Genomic DNA, 17,313 nt, shown 5'->3' on the forward strand with positions numbered 1-17,313 from the left:
ATGATTACCAACAGTTGCTGTCCGATAAATAGGGGCAGTGGTTATGATCTGAAATTGTTGAACTCAATCTTGAGTCTGGAAGGCTGCAAAGTGTATAAGCGAAAGATGAGGTGCTGGTCCTCAAGCTTACATTGAGCTTCAGTGGAAGAGTGTAGGAAGCCGAGGACAGAGGGATCAGAGTGAGGCGGAGAACAAAGTGAAAGGCAACCGGAAGATCGAGGTCACGTTGGCAGACTGAACAGTGGTGTTCCGAAAAGCGATCACCCAATCAAAAGGTTCTTTCCTGCCTCTGCACTTGTTTAAAATCTGTTACATCTCTAACTTTTTACCAGTTCTGATGAAAGGTCATTGACCTGAAGTTAACTTTGTTTCTCTCTCCACAGATGCTGCCTGACCTGCTGATTATTTCCAGCATTTTGTTTTTATTTCACATTTCCAGCATCCACAGTATTTTGCTTTTATGTTAGGAAACATTTTTTAATTGATTTCTCATCACTGACAGCAAGATCACACTTTAACCTTCATGTCAGTGACAGGAAACCAATTTTAAAATGATTCTGTTGATGCTGGTTATGTCAAAAACTCAGCCAAGAGCCCAGATTGTGGACACCAGCAGCACGGTGGCATAGTGGTTAGCACTGTTGCCTCACAGCGCCAGGGACCCGGGTTCAAATCCGGCCTCGGGTGACTTGTCTGTGTGGAGTTTGCACATTCTCCCCGTGTTTGCGTGGGTTTCCTCCGGGTGCTCCGGTTTCCTCCCACAGTGCAAAGATGTGCGGGTTAGGTTGATTGGCTATGATAAATTGACCCTTAGTGTTAGGGGGATTAAATACGTGGGGTTACGGGGATAGGGTGGGATATGTGTTGGTGTAGGGGTTACGGGGATCAGGTGGGATATGTGTCGGTGCAGGCTCGATGGGCCGAAATGGCCTCTATCTGCACTGTGGGGTTTCTGTGAATAATGGAAAGAAAATTGACAATTTTGTGAAAATCTAACATGGTAATCCACTACAGCAGTTATTGTGTTTTGAGGAAAATATGATGGTTTGCAAACCAAGTGTGTATAATTTAAACTTATGCAATAATACCCAACCTTCTTCAAAATTATTTTCTCCCCTTTTCCCAAATGGGCCTCCCCATCCACTGCATTGTCCACAATTCACAGTATTGTATATGTAATCCGCTCCCGGTTGTCCACAAATGCCACCCAGAAAACCAGCTGCGCTCTCCCTCAGATTCTCTTGTTATGGAAATGTGCCTGCCTTCTTGATGCTCCACCAAAATGACCCAGCTGAAACTGTGAACTCAGCAATGCGGAGGTACAAACCTTCCTCACTCCAGACTGCCCAAGACCAATCTACTTATGCATCATATAAAATATAGATAAGCTGCCAGAATGACAGTCTTCATCTTCAAGTCACCATGTGCTTATCATCGTTAGATTAACTATAGTTTTTTTCTTTTTGGAACTAGGATCCAATTCTCCAAATTCATGGATTCAGGCCCTTCTATGGGGCTGGAGGGCGTATTTCTTCAGGATCTGGTGGATATGTTAACAGTTTTCCTGCTTTCATTGCTCCTGAGTGACAGCTGACTCTGCAGATCGAGCTCGAAAACTTTTTGCTACTACCTTTGCTAATGAACATCTCTGGGGAAGGAGTCATAGATTTTTTATTTAAAGATAAACAACAATTAATTTTGAGTACTAAAACAAACTTAATCAACAAGCAGATCTCCTCCAATGGCCAAGTGGGTGAAAGCAACACACAGTGCAGGACCAGAAGCTCCTAAATTTAATTTCTAGTCTGTGCTGAGGTAGCTGATCCAATCTGAGACAACAGCTGCAGCACTACAATTGACCTCCTGCTCACTCCCAGGTCTAGGCATGCTCATTCCTCTCAATATCGAAGTTAAATTGCAGTGTTATGGCTCTCCTGTAGGAACCCCCCTTCCTCTATCCCTGGTACCAAGTAATTACTCACTGTTGGTCGGAATCACCATCAACGAGTTATACAATTCTCCTCTCTAAATTAATAATTTCAAGTTATTACATGTGTTTCAACTGAAATATGATGCATTTGGCAGTAATATTTAGCATCATATTTTATGAAATATTTATATTGCTTATTCAGCAGAAACTATTAAAGTTGAGTGAACATAAAATATTAATATACTAGTAAAAATGATGGAATAAACACAACAAAACTAGCCAAAATACAGAGGTAGTGATACAAAGGTAATGCTACAAAATGAAGAAAATCAGAAAGCAAGAAAGAATGATGAGTGCGAGACAAACAGTAACATGAAGTGAGCAACATCAGGAAAGATTAACTGGCACTATACAGGTATAAGTGGAGAACTTAATTCTACTTCCAACCCCCCACATAAAAAGAACACTTGTAAAACTGACAACCTATTAAAGACTATTCCACAAATAAACAGGCAATTGCATTCAAGTATCAGTTAGTTCTGGAGAACAAAATATTGATGTCTTTAATGTCTACTGTATTTGGGCCATCATTATGCTTTATACTGGCAAATAATTTTTCACAACAAAGAACATAATGACAGCAGCGAACGGGTATTACGGAACATACATTTAGCAGTCGTGCTCAAAAAATATCCATATAGCTAAACAATGCCAACTGAAAGTATAACAAATAAATTTAGGTGCTGAATGTGGAGCATCATGGATTCCCATAAAAGGATAAGCTATATAGGTCTTAGGGTTGCAAAATTCTGGGAATTTTTAAAAGAGGAAACTTTCCATGGGAATTTTCGGGAATTTAGAGTTTTTTTGCACACTGATGGTTTTTGTCTCTGACCCTTATATTATCTTTGTCGTCAAAATAGACATACTGTTCCATACAAATAAAAACAGGCTTTCAAAACTTTATTTAGGTTATAATTTTGAACTTTATTGAACCCCCACAAAAAAGACCCATCTAAAATAAAATAAAAAGAGCGTCAGCTTATTTAGCCTGTAATTTGTCCTTATTTTGTCCCTTTGAGTCTTCTACTCATGAGTCTTCTGAGTCTTCTACTCCTCATTGCTCCTCCTGATTCTCTGACTCTGACGTGTCCATTTCCTCCTCTGTGTCAGTGTCTAGCTGTGTGGTGGACACTTCTGTATCTGGCTCAATAAGTTGTAGGTTCGCCCGGATAGCCACCAGTTTCTCCACTCTCTTGGTAGTCAGCCTGTTGCGCACCTTTGTATGCGTATTCCCAAAAAGTGACCAGTTTCATTCAGAGGCCGCTGATGAAGGTGGGATTTGGAGTATCACCGATGCAATAGGTGACAGGGCCTCAGATGCACAAAGTCCCTTCCACCAGGTATGTGCACTGATATGCTTGCATGATTCCCATATCCCATCCCCATTCCAAAGACCTTGCTTGGTAGAGAACTTTGCCAGACTTCCCAGAACTTTGCCCACATCCAGATTGAGATGGTGTGAGAGGGTAGAAATCACACTGTAAGCGCTGTTGATCTGTTCTCCAGAAAGTATTGGTCTCCCAACATGCTTTGGGTCCAGCATGTATGCTGCAGCATGAATCGGCTTGACACAAAATTCTTGACGCGTCTGTATGAATTGAACAATTGCCTTCTCCTCTGCTTTGAGCAGCAGGGATGTGGGTAGGGCAATGCTGATTTGTTCTTTTAAATCAGTAAAAAGCCTGAGAACATCTGACAAGACAGCGTCATCTCCTTCAATCTGAGCAATTGCAGATGCTACTGGTGAGAGTAGTTTAAGGCTGCTAACCACTCTCTCCCAAAACACATCATCCAGCAGTATTTTCTTGATGGTGGTTTCCATATCCCCAGACTGGGATATTGCCATTTCTTGCAGCTACTCCTTACCCTCCAGAAGGCTGTTGTACATTATGACAACACCACCCCATCTAGTGTTGTTGGGCAGCTTCAGTGTGGTGTTCTTGTTCTTTGTCATTTGCTTGGAGTTGTAGGTTGCTGCAACTACCTGTTTTCCCCTGACATACTTAACAACTTGCTTGGTTCTCTTGTACAGTGCTTCCATGGTTCTCAAAACCATGATGTCCTTGAGGAGCAGGTTAAGCCCATGAGCTGCGCACCCAATAGACGTAATATGAGGGTAGGCCTCCTCCACTTGAGCCCAAGCAGCCTTCATATTCGCAGCGTTGTCAGCAACTACTGCAAAGACCTTTTGTGATCCAAGATCGTTGATGACCGCTTTCAGCTCATCAGCAATGTATGTGCCTGTGTGTCTGTGCTCTTGAAGAACACTGGGAGAGGAGTGGAGACGATGTAGTTTATGATGTCCTCCCCTCGTACATTTGACCACCCATCTGAGATAACTGCAACACAGTCTGCCATCGCTATCGTTTCTTTGAGCTTTCCTTGGACTCTGTTATACTCAGCCTCCAGCAAATAAGTAGACAAAGCATGTCTGGTGGGAGGACAGTATGCAGGGCGAATAACATTGAAAAATCTCTTCCAGTACATATTGGCTGTGAGCATGAGGGGTGAGCCTGTTGCATATACAGCTCGAGCAAGGCACTCATCTGCATTCTTCTGGCTATGGTTATCCATTGTATCAAAGAACCTTCCAAGTGGGCCAGGAGTTGCTGATGATAAGGAGCCTGATGCTGAATGGAAGCAGAGGAACTCTGGGCTGACTGCTGTGAGCTTTGAGTGAAGTTGTTGCATTTGGATAAATGCTGCTGCATCTTTGTGGCATTCTTTACATATGGCTTTCTACAGTGTTTGCACATGTACACAGTCTTTCCATCTTTAATGCCTGGGGTAAAATGCTTCCACACATCCGACGGTAAACGTGGCATTGTTCTATGCAGAGAAATAAAGGGCATTCATCTGTGTCGAACTGCGGTCGATCAGCACGATTGCAACAGGGTGAGTTCATTTTTGCTGATGCTCCATGTGATGGAAGCATGACCTGTACACACACGATGCTACATCACCAATAGTGTATTATTTTGTATATTTTAAATTGAAGGAAAACAGAGTTCAACAAGTAACTGGTTTATTTGGTATAAAGTCTGATTTACTTACTGCATCATCACAACATCAGCAGTAAACAAAATGACTTCCCTCAGGACCCCTAACCTGGATCTTAAAAAAACTATAGCAGTCTTACAGATGCCTGCAGGCCAATCACAATTCGATATGCAAATATTACAAATAGAGGGAGCTAATCGCTCATCCACTCATCCAACCAATCAGGACACATTTGTTCACAGTCACACACAAAACTTGTAATTATTAAAACAAGCCAAGTAAGAAGATAAACATATATTGATTAAGAAATTCCTTAACAATTAAGATTCCATCTCTGTTACTAATTTTAAGAGAGGACCTGTGGAAAAAAAAGAAATACAAAAAAAAACAATATTATGCTAACAAGTGCTTTTTTGGGCAAAATTCCCAAATTCCCAAGCTAAACTTCCCGTGGAAAATTTCCGGAAATTTACCGGAAACTTTCCACCCCTTTGCAACCCTAATAGGTCTCATCAGTATTTATCTTAATGAACTAATTTACTGCTACCATAAATTTCAATCCTTTGAATGGCATGAACTAGAGATCAAAACTTGCATTTAACAGGTCAACTTGCAGTTATAGTGCCTTTAATGTAGTGAAACGTGCCAATGAGCTTCACAGGAGCATTATCTGACAAAAAATTGACAATGAGCCGAAGAAAGAGATATAGGACAGGTGGCCAAAAGCTTAGTCAGAGGCAGATTTTAAGGAGCATCTTAAAGAAGGAGAAGTGGAGAGACAGAGGTTTAGGGAAAGAATTCCAGAGCTTGGCATCTCAACAGCTGAAGGCACGGCTGCCAATGGTGGGGCGCAAGAAGTTGGGGATCAGTTCAGGATTCAAAGCTACAAAAAGTCCAATGCATCAACAGAGATCGAGATTCATGGGTGGGGAAAATGTATCTATTCAGTTTTAAAAATGAATACTGAAATATTAGTGAAAAAGCAGCTGGAAAAAAGGATAAAGACAGGGAAAAAAAGTGAAAAGATGGGAAACTGGAATAGTAAGGCTAAATATCTGTGCTTTCAGGACCAAGGACTTTGAAATCAAAATAAACAGCATTTCTGACAACCTAGAAATCAATTTTTGACCCTCTATATTATCACTAGCTCATTTCCTGTCATTTCAAACTTCCTTTCCGCGCTAATTTTTTTGAATGCAACTTTCTGAAGTTACACGTGCAAGCAGTGCTGCCCTATAAACAAAAAAAACTTAAAAACCAACATTAGGTTTGCAAAACCAAAAGCCAGTGCCATAATTCAGCACTTTTGTTAAGGTGAGGGCTATTATTGATGCCAAGCATAGGCAAGCTACTCGATTGCCAAGCCTGAGCTTAACCTCATCTAATGTCCACACGTAAACTTCAAGCACAGGGCAGCAATTAACAAACAGAAGGGGGAATTCGAGCGAAAATGTCCCCCTTCTTAACCCGGGGCAGCGGTCAATTGGTTTGGGGGTAGGGGAAGAAGAGGGAGAAGCACAGGGTCAGCCAGGGCTCCTGCATCTGATTGCTTTTCAGCAACCCCTGCCGAAAGTGCATGTGCTGCTGTGCTCTCGATAATCTGAGCAACTGGGATTAAGTGTTTTAAAGAAGTTACAATGGAATGGATGAAAGGCTGTAACCCACATTTAATCTGGACAATCTGGAAATGTATACTCAATTCAATGGAACGCTTAAAAGTTTTGGTTCTAATTGCAGAGCTTCTGCAAGGGTAAAATTTACACGAGGATGAGAAAACTGCAGTTAAAAATACCAGCAGGACACATGGGAGGAAAAACTCAACATACAGTAAACTTTTATTACTACTACTAGATGTCTCTAGAAACAAACAATAATACATCGGTGCAGTTAACCTAGTCACGGTACAATTACTTCTGAAACTGACGGAAAATAATCTGACCATAAAATGGAGAGTTCCTATATCTGAATATAATATATTCTGATTTAGCATTTATTCTTAGTTAATTAATTCACTCTTAAATGATAATGTTCCCCCAAGAATTTTTTTTTTCATATAAAAGGTGCGATAAGTGCACAGTTAGAACAGAAACCTATTCCAGGAATAAAGTGTGCCTCTTTCTACAGCTGTCACTTCTAATTTATATAGACCCCAGAAACACTGATTGCTTAAGCAAGCACGAGTGCAAAGCCCTAAAGCGTCTACCCCACGGTCATTCTGGAACAGATAAGGAAACAGCCTGGAAACTTGAAAAAGTTTTGAATTTTGTATCTGTATTTCAGTATGTTGAGTGATCCAAATTATTTCATCACATGCTATCCATATTAACACATTTTATTAATAAGTCAAAATGACAATGTAGGATACATTGAATATTCTCTTTGAATGCTTTTCCCTTGGGACAATCCATTCATCTTTCAGCAATGCTAATTTTTTTTAGTAAAAGCTTTCCACAGGAAAATAATTGTCGTGCAATTATTTTCAACCCACACACATGAACTAGGAACAGGAAAGTCCACAAATGCGGTGGGGAAATGCAGTCACCTAGAATACACAATGCATACAGGACTTGAGCTATCGGTTTGGGGGACACAGAGCAGCACAAAATCCAAACCAACATTCAACATTAGTCTACTCCAACTGGTATCAACATTTCCTTGCATCATTTCTCAATAACAGATGCCTACTTGGCACTGGGGCCTCAGGATATGCAACTTGATCTGAAGGAGACCACCACAGGTGGACTCCCTTCAAATTTGGTCCACCTAAAGCCTTTTGGCACAATAACAACTTGTGTATTTATATAGCACCTTTAACGTAGTAAAACATCCCAATACAGCAAGCAACTGGCTGGAACACCTTAAAGTGTCTCAAGTGGTATTTTCAATCAAGCTCATACATACAATTTGGCCCAGATTAGAATATTGGTAGTTAGCACAACTGACAGGTATAACAAGGAAACATCAGTTTTCACTCTAGATTATTTTCATATGTTCCATAATTTGAACCTCCCTCTCCATCTTTCCATCAATATACAAAAAATAAAGCTTAGATTCCCACTTTTTAAGATATTTTCATTTCTTTGACCATTTTTGGTCTCCTCACCACCATCCCAACACTTGATACCTAACCAATGATGCTGTGAAACCAGCTATTTGAAGATAAACAAGAGCAATCCTGAAAACGTTTTTTTCCTCTCGCCCCCACAAATGAGATTGGGAGCTCATAATCAGGAGCATGACTGGCATGATTCTGTGCCACACAACTCCACGATATAGCATGATAAGAATCCAGCACACTGTGCTCCCAATTATTTCGAATTTTTGTTTGGTAAGAATCCTGATCTTGCGTTCAATATAAATAATTCCTACCAAAAGTCAGTGTCTAGTATGATCATTAACAAAAAAATGCAGTGATTAATATGCTGCTGCAAAATACTAACAAACCCATTGCAGTCCCTAGAAACACAATCTTTTCTTCTTTCCTTGCTCTCTTCACATTACAGGCCGCACACTTAGAATCCATAATTTAAAATCAAATTAGTGAGCATTTATATAAACAAAGGATAATCAAAGGAACACAACGCGGATATTTTAACGGCAACTCGTGATCGATGAGTTTTAGTTTTTTTTAAAGTGAGAAATTAGATGAAGGGATTGTAGATGTAGTTTATATGGATTTTCAGAAGGTGCTCAACAAAGTGTCTTGTTACAAAAATTCAGGTGTGTGCTAAAAGAGGAATGTGCCAGAGAAAGAGGATTGAATGCTGGTTGACAAACAGGAAAAAGGTGGATAATTATGACTAATAATAGGTATATATAAATATGACTAATGGCTGCTGCTGGGACTGGAGAAGGATTGGAAGTGGTGTATCCAAAGGCTCAGAGCTAAGGCCACTTTTGCTCTTTTACATATTATTTAAAAGTGTGCGAACTTGGATAAAATTAGCACGATATTGAAATTTGCAAATTATGAGAAAGAAGTGGATTTGAAAAACAGCAAGGGCCAGAAAAGACTTCATAAGGACACAGATTAGTGGAATGGGAAGACAGGTGGAAAATGTAAGTCAACGAGGAGGTATATGAGGTGATGCATTTTGGGAAGACACAGAAGGAATAGAAGAATGCTGAAGGGTGTGGAGGAACAGAGACGCCTAGAGCTGCAATTACCTAATTCCTTTAAAGTGCAAGTACAGGTAGATAAAGTCAAAAAGGTCAATAGCATTATGGGTATTATAAATGAGGGCACAGAGTGTGAGAGCAAAAAGGTTCTGATAAATTTGTATAAGGCAATTGTTTGGCCACAGTTAAGAGTACTGTGTGCATTTTTGGGTGCCACATTATAAAAAGCACACGAAACCCACATAAATACATATTTCATTGAGAAATAAAAACTCCACAGGAAAAGTGATCCAGAAGTTAAGGATAGTATTAGATTAAAAGAGGCTTATAATGTTGCAAAAAGTAGTAAGCCTGAGGATTGAGAGAGCTTTAGAAACTATTAAGGGTGACCAAAAATTTATAAGGGAGAAAATAGAATGATAGTAAACTACTGTAACAAGAAATATAAAAACAGATTGTAAGAGCTTCTACAAGTATGTAAAAAGGGAGAAAGTAGCAAAAGTAAACATTGGTCCCGTAGAGACTGAGACAGGAGAAATTATAATGGGGAATAGACTTTAAATAAATATTTTGTATCTGTCTTCACAGTAGAAGACACAAAGCATACCAAAAATAGTGGGGAACCAAAGGGCTAATAAGAGTGAGGAACTTAAAGTAATTAAGATCAGCACAGAAAAAAGTACTTCAGAAACTAATGGGACTAAAAGCCAACAAATCCCCTGGACCTGATGGCCTAAGTCCTAGGGTTCTAAAAGAAGTGGTTGCAAAGATAGTGGATGTACTCATTGTGATCTTCCAAAATTCCCTAGATTCTAGAACGGTCCCAGTGGATTAGAAGTTAGCAAATGTAACCCCGCTATTCAAGAAAGGAGGGAGCAATAAGACAGGGTATTACAGGCCAGTTAGCCTGACATCAGTCGTCGGGAAAATGCTGGAATCCATTATTAAGGAAGTGGTAATGGGGCACTTAGAAAATGATAATATGATTAGGCAGAGTCAACATGGTTTTAGAACAGGGAAATGCTGTTTAACAAATTTATTAAAGTTTTTTGAGGATGTAACTAGCAGGATAAAGGGGAACCAGTGGATGTAGTATAATAATAATAATAATAATAATAATAATAATAAATCAACTTTATTGTCATTGTTAGTGCACAAGTGCAGTACAACGAAATGTAGGCTTGCGGCTCCCGAGAGTGTACATTCAGATTAAGACATTTAAACATTCAACATACATTTGGCTTGTAATACATAAACATAACCATAATAAAGTGCATTGGCAGATGTGCAGGCTTTAGAGTTTATTTGTGGAGTTCAGTAGGATGACAGCCCTGGGAAAGAAGCTGTTCCTAAATCTGGATTTCCAAAAGGCATTCGATAAGGTGCCACATAAAAAGCTGTTACGCAAGATAAGGGCTCATGGGGTTGGGGGTAATATATTAGCATGGATAGAGGATTGGTTAACGGACAGAAATCAGAGGGTAGGGAGAAACAAGTCATTTTCAGGTGGGCAGGCTGTAACTAGTGGGGGTGCTGCAAAGATCAGTGCTTGGACCTCAGCTATTTACAATTTATATTGATGATTTAGATGAAGGAACCGAGTGCAATGTATCCAAGTTTGCTGATGATACAAGGCTAGGTGGGAAAGTAAGCTGTGAGGAGGACGCAAAGAGCCTGAAAAGGGATGTAGACAGATTAAGTGAGTGGGCAATAAGGTGGCAGGTGGAGTGTAATGTGGGAAAATGTGAGATTATTCACTTTGGTAGGAAGAATAGAAAAACAGTATTTTTTAAATGGCGAGAAACTTTTAAATGTTGGTATTCAGAGTGATTTAGGTGTCCTCGTACAGGAAATACAGAGTAAGCATGTAGGTACAGCAAGCAATTAGGAAGGCAAATAGCATGTTGGCATTTATTGCAAGGGGGTTGGAGTACAAGAGTAAGGAAGTCTTGCTACAATTGTACAGATCACACCTGGAGTACTCTGCAGAGTTTTGGTCTCCTTATCTGAGGAACGATATATTTGACTTAGAGACAGTGCAACGAAGGTTCACTAGATTGGTTCCTGGGATTAGAGGGTTGTCCTATGAGGAGAGATTAGAAACATAGAAGATAGGAGCAGGAGTAGGCCATTCGGCCCCTCGAGCCTGCTCCACCATTCAATGAGATCATGGCTGATCATCCAAATTCAGTACCCTGTCCCTGCCTTCTCCCCATATCCCTTGATCCCATTAGCCTTAAGAAATATATCCAACTCCTTCTTGAATATATTTAATGAATTGGCCTCTACTGCCTTCTTTGGCAGAGAATGCCACAGGTTCACCACTCTCGGTGAAGAAATTCCTCCTCATCTCTGTCCCAAATGGCATACCCCTTATCCTTAGACGGTGACCCCTGGTTCTGGACTCCCCGACCATCGGGAACATCCTTCCAGCAGCTAGTCTGTCTAGTCCTGTTAGAATTTTATATGTTTCGATGAGATCCCCTCATTCTTCTAAACTCCAGTGAGTACAAGCCCAATCGAGCCAGTCTCTCCTCATACGTCATTCCTGCCACCCCAGGTATCAGCCTGATGAATCTTCGCTGCACTCCTTCCATGGCAAGAACATCCTTCCTCAGAAAAGGCGACCAAAACTGCACACAATACTCAAGATGTGGCCTCACCAAGGCCCTGTACAACTGCAGCAAGACATCCTTGTTCCTGTACTCAAACCCTCTCGCTACGAAGGCCAACCTTCAGCGACTGGTGCACAAGGACACCCAGGTCTCGTTGCACTTCCCCTTCTCCCAATCTATTGCCATTCAGATAATAATCTGCCTTCCTGTTTTTGACACCAAAGTGGATAACCTCGCATTTATCCACATTATATTGCATCTGCCCTGCTTCTGCCCAATCACCCAACCTGTCCAAATCATACTGGAGTTTCTCGGCATCCTCCTCACAGCACACACACCCACCCAGCTTTGTGTCGTCTGCAAACTTGGAGATATTACATCTAGTTCCCTCGTCTAGATCATTAATATATATTGTGAATAGTTGGGGTCCAAGGACCGATCCCTGTGGTACCCCACTAGTCACTGCCTGCCACTCGGAAAAAGACCCATTTATTCCAACTCTTTGCTTTCTGTCTGCCAACCAGTTCTCTATCCAAGTCAGTATCTTGCCCCCAATCCCATGTGCATTAACTTTACACGCTAATCTCTTATGCGGGACCTTATCAAAAGCCTTTTGAAAGTCCAAATACACCACATCCACTGGTTCTCCCTTATCTATTTTACCAGTTGCATCCTCAAAAAATTCCAGTAGATTAGTCAAGCACCATTTACCTTTTGTAAATCCATGTTGACTTTGTCCGATCCTGTCACTGTTTTCCAAGTGCTCTGCTATTACATCTTTTATAATGGACTCCAGCATTTTCCCCACTACCGATGTCAGGCTTACCGGTCTGTAATTCCCCGTTTTCTCTCTACCACCTTTTTTGAATAGTGGGGTAACATTAGCTACCCTCCAATCCATGGGTACTGTTCCAGATTCTATCGAATGTTGGAAGATGATCAGCAATGCATCTACTATTTCTAGGGCCACTTCCTTAAGTACCCTAGAATGTAGATTATCAGGCCCTGGGGATTTATCGGCCTTCAATCCCATCAATTTCCCTAACACCATTTCCCTACAAATACTGATTTCTTTCAGTTCCTCCCTCTCATTAGACCCTATGTTCCCCGACATCTCTGGGAGGTTATTTGTGTCCTCCTTTGTGAAGACAGAACCAAAATATGTATTTAATTGGTCCGCCATTTCTTTGTTCCCCATTATAAATTCCCCTGATTCTGACTGCAAGGGACCTACGCTTGACTTCACCAATCTTTTTCTCTTCACATATCTATAAAAGCTTTTACAGTCAGTTTTTATGTTCCCTGAAAGCTTACTCATACTCTACTTTCCCCCTTCTTAATTAATCCCTTTGTCCTCCTTTGTTGAATCTTAAACTGCTCTAAGTGGAGACTAATTCTGTCCCTCAGAATTTTTTCCAATAATTTCCCTACCACTGATGTTAGGCACACTGGCCTGTAATTGAGTAGATTGGGTCTGTGCTCTCTGGAGTTTAGAAGAATGAGAGGTGATCTCATTGAAACATACAAGATTCTGAGGGGGAATGGCAGGGTAGATGCTGAGAGATTGTTTCCCCTGGCTGGAGAGTCTAGGACTAGGGGGGGCGGGGGTGTAATAGTCTCAGGAGAAGGGACCGGCCATTTAAGACTGAGATGAGGAGGAATTTCTTCAAAGGGCTGAGTGTCTTTGGAATTCTCTACCCCAAAGGGCTGTGGATGCTGAGTCGTTCAGTATATTCAAGGCTGAGATCGATAGATTTTTGGACTCTAGGGGAATCAAGGGATATGGAGATCAGGCGGGAAAGTGGAGTTGAGGTCGAAGATCAACCATGATCTTATTGAATTATCAAGGGGCCGTATGACCTATTCCTGCTCCTAATTTTTATGTTCCTATATCATGCAGCATAGATTCACCAAGATGATACTATGCATGAGAAACTATAGGAGAGACTTGAGATGCTGACACCATTTCCACCGATGAAAAAAAGGTTAATATTTAATAGAGATGTTGAAAGTTACAAAGGGTTAGACTTAATAGGGATTCACAAGTTCATCTTGTTCACATGACCCACCTGCTGTTCTTTCGACCCCTATTCCCACTAAACTGATGACCAACCAATTTCCCTTCCTGCCACCATGCCAGCTGACATTATACATTTCCTACTTTGGCTCGGCATCCTTTTTTTTCCCCCCTTCGGAGCGCCTTGGGATATCTTTTCTGTGTCAAAGGCACTGTATAAAATACAATTGTTCCTGCATAACCAATAATTTTAAATTGCCATTTAGATGTTTATTTTGAGTTCTGATTCCCTATGAAAAAGTGAACTGTGAAACTCCAGATTTAACTGCAGACAAAATATAGACACACTTGATTTGATTAAGTAAACTTCAATCTTATGTAAAAGTGTTTAACCCAGGAGACTGCCAATATTCTGTAAACAATCTAAATTGAAACAAAGCCAAATACAATTTTCTGCACTGTTTAAAAGATAATATGAACTTGTTTATATGTGAACTCTTTTTCCAGCTGCTTGACTCTGCAACTCAGACCTAAAATTGGTGATCAAAATGGTTACAATGTGGTCTTTGATGTATTTTCATGCATAGAATTAATTCCCCCCCACCAATTAAAACAAAACTTCCTTTCTCAGTGAATTAACTTCCACAGGTTCTGCCAAACTGCATAATATGTTCAGGGACAAAAATTGCCAAAATGTTAAGCGTGACAAAACTACTAGACTGTTGAAGAAAAAAGAACTAGCATTTATATAGCACCTTTCATGTCCTCAGAACATCTGAAAGCGTTTCACAGCCAATGTATTATTTTTAAGTGTAGTTGCTGTTGTTTTGTAGACAAACATGGCAGCCAATTTTCATACAGCAAGGTCCCAAAACACCAAATGAGGTAAGTGACCAATTCATCCATTTTGGAAATGTAAGCTGAAGGATGAAAGTGGCCAGTACACCTGGAGAACTCCTTGCTCTACACATAGCACCTCTTACATTCCCAACAGGTAGATGGGACCTTAGTTTAAAATCTCACCCAAAAGACAGCACCTTTGACAATTCACCAGTTCCTCAATATTGCACAAGAACGGCAGCCTAAATTATGCGCTCAAGAGAGTCTTGAGCCCAGAACTTTGACTCCAAAAGCAAGTGTCACCCGTTCACCAAACTGACACTTACTTGGAAGTAAAGATGGTGGAGCAACTAACATTTGACCGTCAACGTATTAATGACATTTACTTCAGACAAAATGTTGTCAAAATCTAAAGTGACACAAGGATTGCTTTTCCAGAAATTGCACCATAATTTACCTTTCTCACTGTTATTCACTGCAATGTGGCTAAGAACTATCACAAAATAACAAAACATTAAAAAAAATCAGATTTTTTTATGACTAAAATGTGTTTATTCATAGAAAATTGACAATTGTATTTTAACTTTACAATAAGCAGCCAGTCAACAATGCACACAAAATTTGTGAGCTTCTTGGATTCAGCCCAAAGGGTAAGAGATGGTAGAGGTATCCAACATACAACTACAGCTTAGTAAGAGATTGTTTTACTATTGAAATCCTTCAGTGATTAAAAGCTTAAAGTAGTTGAACAGATTTTTTAGACTGCCACAAAGTTTTGAAAAAAAGCACACCCTCAATGCAATCTTGGCTTTCAATCAGCATCCTTAATTTCCCACCGTAAAAACTCCCCTTCTAACACTAACTATTTCTAACTTTCAGGAGAACTGGACTAACCGGCTTTTATACACACCTGCACAAGAGACCGAAGTACCCACAACACAGATTGATGGATGAGAAAGACAATGGTGCTTCAAAGGAGCAACAACATAATATGACAACAGTTGCCACAGTTAACAGTGGTAGTGGTCACCGAGGAGGAAGACTTGTGTTTTTCAATCAATGCCAATATTATTGTTTTGCAACAATGTAAATACACCATGAACAGCAGTAAGAATATGCCATCAATTTCAGTAACAAGAACTATGTTTACAATCAACTTGGGTTGTGTAGCTTTTCTCACTTATGGGATAAGCCAAGTACATCACTGTATCGTTTACAGTTAAAATTGTAAGCTCGAGAGTCAGAATTGCAGTGAAACATCTTCACAAATACCGACTGCAACCAAAATCTAATACCACTAATCCATGATTTCTCCCATCTTAAACCCAATTGGTTAATGCAGCTGAATGGGTCAGAAGAACGAATAGCCTTAATAGGGAAACATCTGTATGAACATGTTATATTAGCTTATAGCAGAGCCAGCAGTAACTCTAGATTTCAGAAGTAAAGCCAGAAACTGAACTTGCAAAAATAAAAAGTTAGCGTTGGTGAGCCCTAGAGGAAATAAGGTTCCTGTCTCGGCAAGGGGCATATGATTTGCGTGTGCAGAACTGGAGGGACTTTCATCGATCACTGAAGATGTCGGCGCAGATATTTAACAGTGACAATAGCACAAATCGACATATAGCCATGCAATTTTGAACTGTGATCAAATCTATCTCGCGTGACTCTGGCTGTGCGATGTGCCGTGTAAGCTGCACAAAACAGGGAAACTTTATTATATAGATATATATACATTTCCATGAAGTGTGATGTGGGAGAGAAAGCATTTCGATCCACAGCCCACTCACAGCGGGAGGGTTAGTGTGTTCAAAGGCGGACTGTGATTTCAGCACAAGCAGCTGAACCCCTTGACTGAGGCGGAGGGCTGGACAGTCACCAGGCTGCAGCTGTCAGCCCGAGTCCGGGTTCCCGTCACAAACCGGCTCGGCAGCAGCAGCAGCAACCCCAAAGGCGATGGCGGGGGGAGGCGGACCTACTGGGCCTGACCCGCGCCCGCACAACCCTCCTTCCTCCCCTGCAAGACCGGCCTTTCACTGCTGCCCGACAGCCCTAAAAGCTCAACGGAACGCCGCGAAAGCCTGGGCCCGTAGGCCGGCCGGTGTGAGGCGGGGGTGGGGAGAAGGCCGGCCGGTGTGAGCGATGTTTCTGGAAAGAAAGAGAGCGCCGACTGACCTGCGCCGTGTCCGGATTGGTGCTGCACTGAGAAACCCGGGCGCTGCTGACACGAACTCTCGCGTACATCCCCAGCGCCCACACAGTGTCAGTGGTGCCGGCAGCGGCCGTGAGTTCCTCGCTTCCACTCCCGCTGAGAGGCGGGGCCCGGCCGCCGATTGCAAAACACGGGCGCGCAACCGTCACGCGCAAAGGCAGCGCGCGCACACACTCGGCAAAAACAACGCGCGCGCCTCTTGTCCCGCGACGACGCTGTGATCTGCGCGCGCAGCCTCCCTACCGCATCCTTTCCCGCACACAGCTCCAATTGGCAGCCTATCAGCGCACCGCACCACTGTGCAGCGCCAGCCACAGTCCTGCCTGCCACACCACCTTTCACCGGGTGGACAGTGTCAAGCAGTCAATCCGGCGCGCACCGCCTTGCAACTTGTCACATCAGCCTCACGCAGACAATGCAATGCAGAATCCACATCTTACCCTGTGCATCAGTCTCGCATAGCATCAGGAGTATGGGAAGCCCCATTTTTCCCTTCCCATAGCGTACTGTCTGGTGT

At 41.6% G+C, this 17,313-nt stretch overlaps 1 protein-coding gene across 18 annotated transcripts in view; it reads right to left on the reverse strand.

Moving 5' to 3' along the window:
- ralgps2 (Ral GEF with PH domain and SH3 binding motif 2) overlaps positions 1 to 16,954 on the reverse strand; it is a 911,087-nt gene extending 894,133 nt beyond the window's left edge. For 9 of the 18 annotated variants that reach the window (XM_085982219.1, XM_085982212.1, XM_085982214.1 and 6 more), the window contains exon 1: positions 16,760 to 16,952. The gene's annotated coding sequence lies outside the window, so the exon portion shown is untranslated. Of the gene's footprint in view, positions 1 to 16,759 lie in introns of all 18 variants that reach the window. The other 9 variants (XR_015077609.1, XR_015077608.1, XM_085982220.1 and 6 more) reach the window with 4 other exon arrangements.
- Between the last annotated feature and the right edge of the window lie 359 nt (positions 16,955 to 17,313).

This window comes from Somniosus microcephalus, chromosome 3 (assembly GCF_052327205.1).
Source record: "Somniosus microcephalus isolate GS21.2 chromosome 3, FLI_Smic_1.0, whole genome shotgun sequence".
NCBI classification, from domain to species: Eukaryota; Metazoa; Chordata; class Chondrichthyes; order Squaliformes; family Somniosidae; genus Somniosus; species Somniosus microcephalus.